Source organism: Suncus etruscus, chromosome 19 (assembly GCF_024139225.1).
Source record: "Suncus etruscus isolate mSunEtr1 chromosome 19, mSunEtr1.pri.cur, whole genome shotgun sequence".
NCBI classification, from domain to species: domain Eukaryota; kingdom Metazoa; phylum Chordata; class Mammalia; order Eulipotyphla; family Soricidae; genus Suncus; species Suncus etruscus.
The window spans coordinates 41605065-41613940 of record NC_064866.1 but is presented as its reverse complement, the minus strand read 5'-3'; the positions used below and the strand labels follow the sequence as shown (position 1 = coordinate 41613940).

Sequence of the window (8876 nt, the reverse complement as noted above, 5' to 3'; positions counted from 1 at the left end):
ATGAATAAAATTGCTGAGCTCTGGGAAAGATAGAAGCTAGAGCAGCTTAGTTCTGTCTCAAGTTATTTTAAGAGCTGAGAGTAAAAACACCATAAAGATTTTAAAACCCACTTTTATCTCCAGGCCACTCTGCTTCTTTTAATTGTGTTGGAAAGGAGCCTCAAATGAATCCATGACTCATTTTCCCCAGTTTCACAGGGATTCTGGGGGAGGAGGGCAGGGTATGGGCTCACAAGCTGCCTGGTAGGAGAGATCTGCCTGTTCCCCAGATGCATTCCATGAATCTGAGATCATTGTGCTAGTGGCCTATGCATCTGCATTTACATGAAGCATCCTTGTATAAATATACTGGATTCAGAAGGACACTTTTGTGGTTTTCCTCAACAATTCCAAAGAAACTGGCTACGGCATGAGAAACAAATGGAACGCATGGACTTTGACTTCCATCATCACAGAGGCAACCTCATAAGATCCAGATGTCTGTTCGCTATCCTGTGAATTGGTTTTCTTTGTGACAAGTGGTGTTACATATTTGGGAGTGCTCAAAGATGGCAACATTGTTCTTTGCTAAATCATGTATTTATTTCTGATCACAATAAACCTACTAAATATTTAACTCTTGAAATGTGGGGGAGCTTCCTAGGAAGGAGAGTGGGTGGTTCATTCAGAAACCTGTGGGCTTTAATTTTATTTATTTTTTTTGGTTTTTCGAGCCACACCCGTTTGATGCTCAGGGGTTACTCCTGGCTAAGCTCAGAAATTTGCCCCTGGCTTGGGGGGCCATATGGGATGCCGGGGGATCGAACTGCGGTCCTTCCTTGGCTAGCGCTTGCAAGGCAGACACCTTACCTCTAGCGCCACCTCGCTGGCCCTGGGTTTTAATTTTTTAAGTAGAGTTGCCAGAGATGAGGGGAGCGATGAGAAACACAGGAGAAACTGCATCAGCATTTGTATCTCCTTGAGCTTGAGCCTTCAAAATAACCTAATTTTATGACTTCAGGGAGTTTAGCAAACCGAAAAGTGGACACAAGGGAATACAAGTGAAAGTTTTAAGTGACTGATTAGGAAAATTCTCTCTTCTGGACATTTCTGTATATCACCTGGGATTCCCAAGTTCATTGTTTTTTCAAGAATTTCTTTTTACAAATATTTTACACACCTATTAAACATAGTAGGCCCTGGTCTAGGCCCTGATGCCATAGCAGTGAAAGCAAGATAATCTATTTATGTTACAGGTTATCAGATTTTTATCTGTCTAGGTTACAGATCATGTTTATCTCATAAGCAAACATGATACTGATGGATAGTAGATGTGGTACAGAGAGCAGAATAGGCTGCTGGATTGGAGTGTGATTATGGCTCAGTAGTCACGAGGCCCCATATAATTCGGCTATACCACTCCTGGGGATATACCCTAGGAACAGAAAAACACAATACAAAAATACCTTATGCCCACATTATATTCATTGAAGTGCTATTTACAATAGCCAGAATGTAGAAACAACCCAGATGTCCAACAACAGCAGAGTGGCTAAAGAAACTGTGGTACACATAAGCAATGGAATATTATGCAGCCATCAGAAGAGATGAAGTCATGACATTTTCCTACATATGGATGGACATGGAAACTATTATGCTGAGTGAAAGAAGTCAGATGGAGAAATATAGACATGGAATAGTCTGACTCATCTATGGGTTTTAAGAAAAATAAAAGACATTATTGTAATAATATCCAAAAATAATAAAGATAAGGGCTGGAAGGACCAGCCCACACTATGAAGCTTATCACAAAGAGTAGTGAGTTCAGTTAGAGAAATGACTACACTGACAACTATCATGACAATGGTAGTGAGGGAAATAAATTGCTATCTCAAATATAGGCAGGGGGTGGGGGAGGAGGTAGATGGAGTCATTGGTGGTGGAAAGGTTGCACTGGTTAAGGGGTGTGTTCTTTTTTATAACTGAAACCCAATTACAAACATGTTTGCAGGGTCGGAGAGATAGCACAGCAGCGTTTGCCTTGCAAGCAGCAGATCCAGGCCCTATGGTGGTTAGTTCAAATCCCAGCATCCCATACGGTCCCCCATGCCTGCCAGGAGCTATTTCTGAGCAGATAGCTAGGAGTAACCCCTGAGCATAGCCGGGTGTGGCCCAAAAACCAAACCAAACAAACAAAAACAAACATGTTCGCAATAATGGTGCTTAAATAAAGATAATAAAAACATAAAACATAAAAATAAATAAAAATAAAATGGAAGAATTACTAAGCACATTAAGATTGTAAAATACATATGTTATTGTTTTACAATCATGTACAAAAACATAATGGGCTGCTTAGGAAGGTTTACCATGGAAGAAATTGGAGATGAGGCTCAAAATGTCAACAATAAATATCCATACACCAATGTAGGCAGAACACTGGCATGAGAGTATGAAAATGGTGGCAGCTGCAGGAAAATGGATATGAAAGGCTACCAGGTTGTCTGGGCTACATGAGCAAGAGAGAGAGAGGCCTGTCAGGAGGAAACAGGTCCTGAAAGAAAAACCCTGTATGAGAGGGAAAGGAGTTTAAGATCCATTCCAGGAAAACTGAGAAGCCTCTGGAAGGATGCAAGTGAAAAAGTGATAGCATTTTGTCTATATTTAAAAAGATCATATAGTCCTCTGTGCAAAACAATTAATTGTTGAAATCTCCATCTTATTTGTCACATGTTAAAAAACATATTGAATTTCAAAGTAAAGGGACAGAATTTTTTTTTATATTTGTACAAAAGTGAACAAAGAAAAAACAGTCAAAAGGGTTAAGTTGAAATCAAAGTGAAATCAAATTACCTAAGGACAAGAGAGTTGCTAGAAAATGTCCAGTAGGGCGAGAGAGATAGTATGGGTTAAGATTCTTTCCTAATATAAAGCAGATATCAATATCATGTCATGATATGGAGCAATATCAATCTCTGTGAAGCCACACCTAGAGAACTAGCAATGCCAGAAATGATCCCTGAGCACAGAACCAGGAGTAACACCAGAGAAAGTACTGCTGTTTGTTGGTCAACATCAACACTCACCCAGAACAAAACAAAGCGAAACAAAACAAAACCCAATACATTAAGAAGAAATAACTATTGAATCTAAATTTAAATTAAATAAATATATCTTGATTTCAAAATATTATAAGACATGACTTCAAAATATATTAAGCAACTAAAGTAGAGACACATGGATGAATCCATTTTTTAAAATTTTTTATTGTTTTATTTAAACACCGTGATTACCAACATGACTGTAGTTGAGTTTTGGTCACAAAAAGAACACCCAGGGGCCGGGAAGGTGGCGCTAGAGGTAAGGTGTCTGCCTTGCAAGCGCTAGCGTAGGACGGACCGCAGTTCGATCCCCCGGCATCCCATATGGTCCCCCCAAGCCAGGGGCAATTTCTGAGCGCATAGCCAGGAGTAACCCCTGAGCATCAAACGGGTGAGGCCCAAAAACCAAAAAAAAAAAAAAAAAAAGAACACCCCCCCTTCACCAGTGCAACATTCTCACCACCAATTCACCCCCTATCCCCCACCCACACCCCCTGCCTGTATTTGACACAGGCATTCTACTTCTTTCACTCATTAACATTGTCATGGTGGTTGTTAGTGTAAAGTAAATGAAATAGAAAAATTATTAGGAAGGTAGTTAGAAGATATAAATAACATTACATAATTTTTCTGCAAATTATATAAAAAGGACCATAGAGGAAGTCCTAGTAATTTTAAGGACTTGACATCTTCCAAATCATATTTTGACAACAATGTGATTAAGCTGGAAATCAATATTTGAAAACTCCATGGATCTAAAATTTAAAACCTAAAAAAAATCTTTAAAAATTAATGAGTGAAACAATAAAATACTTAACACTAAATAATATGTTGCTACTTCTCAAAAACTTGCGGTTAATATGAATATAATAGACAAAAAGAAAATGCATTTTTTGGAAGTATAGTAATCAAGAAGCAACAAAGTAAAGGCAATGACATTGAATTTCAACTCCATGGGATCATAAAATAACATTTTCAAGGAAAACAAACAGAAAGTGATAGGATAAGGGCAGACATCAATAAAATGGGCGATTTTTTTCATTGTTGTTATGTTTTTCTTCCTTTTTCCCTTTCTTCTCTTAAATTGATATTTATAGTCTCTAAAAGACTCCTCCCATTTGTTTTGCTTGTTTGATTTTTTCCCCCATTTTGTTTTCTTTCCTTCTAACAGAACCTCATAACTTGAACCATCTTGTTCCGCCTCACAAATTGAGGGGGGAAAATGGATGGTACCAAGACCAAACAGTCATATGAACATTAAGTAGAAACAAAAAATAATCAAATTTAAACACCAAACCCAAAGCCAATGACAACAGAATCAATACCCAATCTACAACAAGCTAGACACAGAGGGGACCACATATACTGGCAGCCTGCGCAGGGTGGGGGGGGGTAAGGAAAGGGGATATGGGATGCATGCTAGGAACAGGGGTGGAGGGAGGACAACATTGGTGGTGGGAATGCCCCTGATTCAATGTCACTATGTACCTATAATAGTACAGTGAAAGATATGTAAACCACTTTGGTTAAAAATAAAAATTATAAAAAAATAAAGAGAAGAATTTAAACATTAAAATATTAATTTGATATTTATTCTGATTTATAAAGGAATTCCCCTGACTCAATGTAAATATGTACCTGGAATATTACTCTGAACGATATTTAAGCCACTATAATTAAAATAAAAATCATATTAGAAAACATTAAGGGGAAATTAACATGACAAAGGGGAACAGAAGCAAGAGTCCCATGTCAGCAGGACTTCTGCAGGGGCGAACATGTCCCTTTCTTTCTGTTGATCCTACATTCAGAGATCATCTCACTATCATCTGCTGCTTATTCCCTGACTCAATCCTGTTGATGAGGTCAAGGTCCTAAGTGAACATAAGGACCACTTAAAAGGAGTCCAGAGCCAGAGAGATAATCATACTCTGATCTCCTTGGAAATGTTCAGGGAAAGAGCAAAAGAAAGATAATGTAGTTATAGTAAACTTCTTTAGAGTTGGTTCTCTTTAGAGCTGAGTATTCTACTCCAAATTAGTCTAGAGAAAATAAACTGGCCATTGTCGCAGAAAATTAGCTGACTTAATAGAAAAACCCAAAGGAACCAGAATCAAATGATTAGAAATGACAAGAACACTCAGCAAATTTGGACCAACTTAATCCCTTACAACAGTATGTACCAACTGGCACGTTCAGTAAAAATAAGCCACTTTGCAAAATTCATCAAGTCTTGACTCATGTACAAATTTGCTTCACACTGAGATGCAAAATATATGGAAAAACCTTTAAGACTTGAAAAGATCTAAGGAGACAAAAATACTCCATTCCTGATTCTGATGATGATCTGATTCATGGGTGGTGAGTTTATTCATTTATTTCTTGACATGGTGCCAGGAACTGAATGCACAACGCACAGAGGCATAGCAAGTTCTCTACCACACATACTACCCAATGGGTGCAGGATTTTTATGTCATAATAACATGGATATTTTTCTGAAATGAGTTTAAAAAATCCGTGAAATACAAACACATTTCTATTAAGGATATTTTTAATATAATTTTTATTTTGATCATAGTGGCTTACATATTGTTGACAATAACATTTTAGGTACATATTTACATAAAATCAGGGGGGATTCCCATCACCAAATTGTCCTCCCTACACCTCTGTTTTTGTCCTACCTCCCATCTATTAAGGATATTTTTTAACCCACAGTTGTTCTAAAATAGTTATGGAAGCTTGAAGCCCCTTGAATAGTTAGGGTGTTCAACTTTGATTAAAAGAGGAAAGCACTCACATTCTGGGATGTGTGTAGAAATAGGAGAAAGCAAGGCTCTAAGGCCAAACCACCATTTCCTCCCATTAATTTCAAGGAACACATACAGCCTTAGATGCCACCAGACACATGTTCAGAATTGAAAGATTCCCTGAGGACACTCTCAGGTACCCAGCGTACTTTGGCATAGCAGAAGTGGTCTAATAAATGGTAGAAAATTATCCAGCAAATAAAACAAGACAAGATTTCTAAAGAACGCCAGATAGTTTTAGATGGTAAGTTATGGAGAGAAGCTTGAATCCCTCATTTCTACTTGAGGCCCTATGGAGTGCAGGTCTTGTCAAGAGAAACACTTGACTTGCCAATACTACCATGCCAAAGAAATAACTTGGAATTCTTTTTGTGCCAGCCAGGAAATGAGAGGAAAAATCATTTGGGAAAGGAGTAGAGAATGAAATAGGAAGGACTATCTAACCCCAGGCCATTTCTTGAGACCTGGAGAGCAGCATAAGAATGTAAAATTGTGGGGCTGGAGAGATAGCATGGAGGTAAGGCATTTGCCTTTCATGCAGAAGGTCATCAGTTCAAATCCCGGCGTCCCATAAGGTCCCCGTGCCTGCCAGGAGCAATTTCTGAGCATGGAGCCAGGAATAACCCCTGAGCACTGCCAGGTGTGACCCAAAAACCACAAAAAAAAAAAAAGAATGTAAAATTGTGGGGCCGGCGAAATAGCATGGAGGTAAGGCGTTTGCCTTGCATGCAGAAGGACAGTGCTTCAAATCCCAGCATCCCATATGGTCCCCTGAGTCTACTAGGAGCAATTTCTGAGCATAGAGTCAGGAGTAATCCCTGAGCACTGCCTGGTGTGACCCCCCCCCCAATAAAAGAAGATTGTAAAATTGTGGCAATGTCCTAGTAGACCATGAGAGTATATTGTGGTTTCCTGAACTATCTCACAAAGGCTCTGTCTTTCTTAAGCCAGCTTATAGGTCAGAGTCATGTGGTATACACTTACCACAAGTCACCTCACCCCCTTTTTACTGCAACTTGGCTTTCAGGGAAAATATGTATCCCTGGATGTACTAGTGTTTGGAAATGTCTTTGCTTGTCAAGAAATAAGAGTAGGGCCAGATAGATAAAACTTGCATGCAAAACTGACTCTGGTTTGATTTCCTAAGCATTACCAGGAGAGATTCCTGAGTACAGAATTAGTAGTAAGGAAAGAAGGAAGGAGGGAAGAAAAGAAAGAGAAAAAAGTAAGATGAAGAATTTCACCCAAGAATAGGATCATAACACTGTGTGATTCTAAGTCTGAACACTATTTCTTACATCCTGAGACCCCAGTTCATAAAGAAGCTATCTCGTAAAATGGAAAAATACAGGGTTGAATTTTAGGTTGTAGTCCTTAAGGCAAGTCCTTTGATGTATGTTCTTAAGTAGCTCACTAGACCTCTCAGCTTGTTTTTTTTTTATCTCTTAAATAAAAGAAAACAAAAATACAATCCCCTAAAATAAAATATAGATGCCCATTGTCAATCAATGTGAGATATTGATATGCTAATCCACTGGAAGTACTCTGTGGCTTGAAGCCTGCCAAACAAATAAACAAAAGCTATCAATTATTATAAAAGTCCATCCTGCCTAATATTTCAAGTTTTGTTTCCAAGATTTGCAGAGATACTGAAGATTTTAACCAACAATATATAACTGACTCGCATTCTCTCCCCCAAACATCTGTTGGTAAAGAACATATTTAATAACTGCTAATATATTGAAGTATTTTACTTCTTTTGATTCCAAATAATTGCACACACAACCCCCAAATCACTGGGAATGGTTGTTAAAAACTGCCTTTAAACGACTCAACCAGATGGAGGGTTTCTTTTTATATACACTACCATTTGTTAAAACACATCAGTTTTTTGAAATTCCTCAAACGCCTAAGCTCTCCAGAATTTTTAAAAAGAAAAGAAAATTATTTCTTGTGGGACTCCAGGAAGGCCTGTTGGGTTTCTTTTGGGTCCTATTTTGTGTTTGGTTTCTGAACAGCTCTGGGAAATGCCTTGGAAATTAATTCAAAGTCAGGAAGTCTGTCTTCCAGGAATGGAAAGTTGTCTGTGTTGACAACTGTTGTCACTAAGATGACCCCACAAAGAGGGACAGATGAAAGAAAATATCAAAGGCAAATAAGGACAACAATCCTAACAAAGTGTTAGAAGTAGGAGATAGGGGTTAATTCAGGGTTCCCTGATCACACTTCCTCATTCATTCATGTTTTCATTCAATGCCCAGATGTTATCAATGGTGCATGTACTTCAAGTCAACTGTTTGGGTACTCTCAGTTCTGCAGAGGATAATCTACTCCCCTGTGTAAAGCCAACAGTCTTGTAAGAGAGACAAATATTCCAGGAGGAGTAAATATTTACAGGTGGGAAAGTATGCTAAATGCTAACAAAGAAGTACTGGCGGCAGGAATCACGTGTAAAGTATATTTAGTTATTGGTTGAGTCTGGAAGAATTTCCTGAAGAATGAGTAGGAAGATGGCAGAAGAATGTTCTAGAAAAGACATGGATTATCAAAGGACACCATAAGGCTACTCATTGAAGCTGAGAGATGCAGAGGGAAGTGGTTATATTTCTAAAAGGATGGTGGTGGTGGAGGATGGAACCATGCTCTAGCATCAGCTTTGCCTGGACTATGGCATTTCTTTTCTCCTTGTAACCAGAGTCGAGATCTCAGGAAGGCCAGGCAATTTGGGGTTATGCTGCATGGCTTCATCTTTGCTATAATAGCCATGCCTGTGGTCCTCTCTCTTCTTTATTTTTCCTTAATTTGTATTATTTAATGGCCACCTCCTTGCTTTCTGGGCCTGCGTTGTTGCTTCTCTTTATTTTGTTTGTTTGTTTTTGTTTTATGAGCCACAGCTGGCAAGTGCCCAGGAGTTACTCCTAGCTCTGCACTCAGAAATAACTCCTGGCAGGCTCGGGGACCATAAGAAATGCCAGGGGATCAAAC

General features: G+C 38.7%; 1 protein-coding gene across 1 annotated transcript in view; it reads right to left on the bottom strand.

Moving 5' to 3' along the window:
- Nucleotides 1–8876, bottom strand: part of TG (thyroglobulin) — a 286547-nt gene that overhangs the window by 104156 nt on the left and 173515 nt on the right. The window lies entirely within an intron of this gene.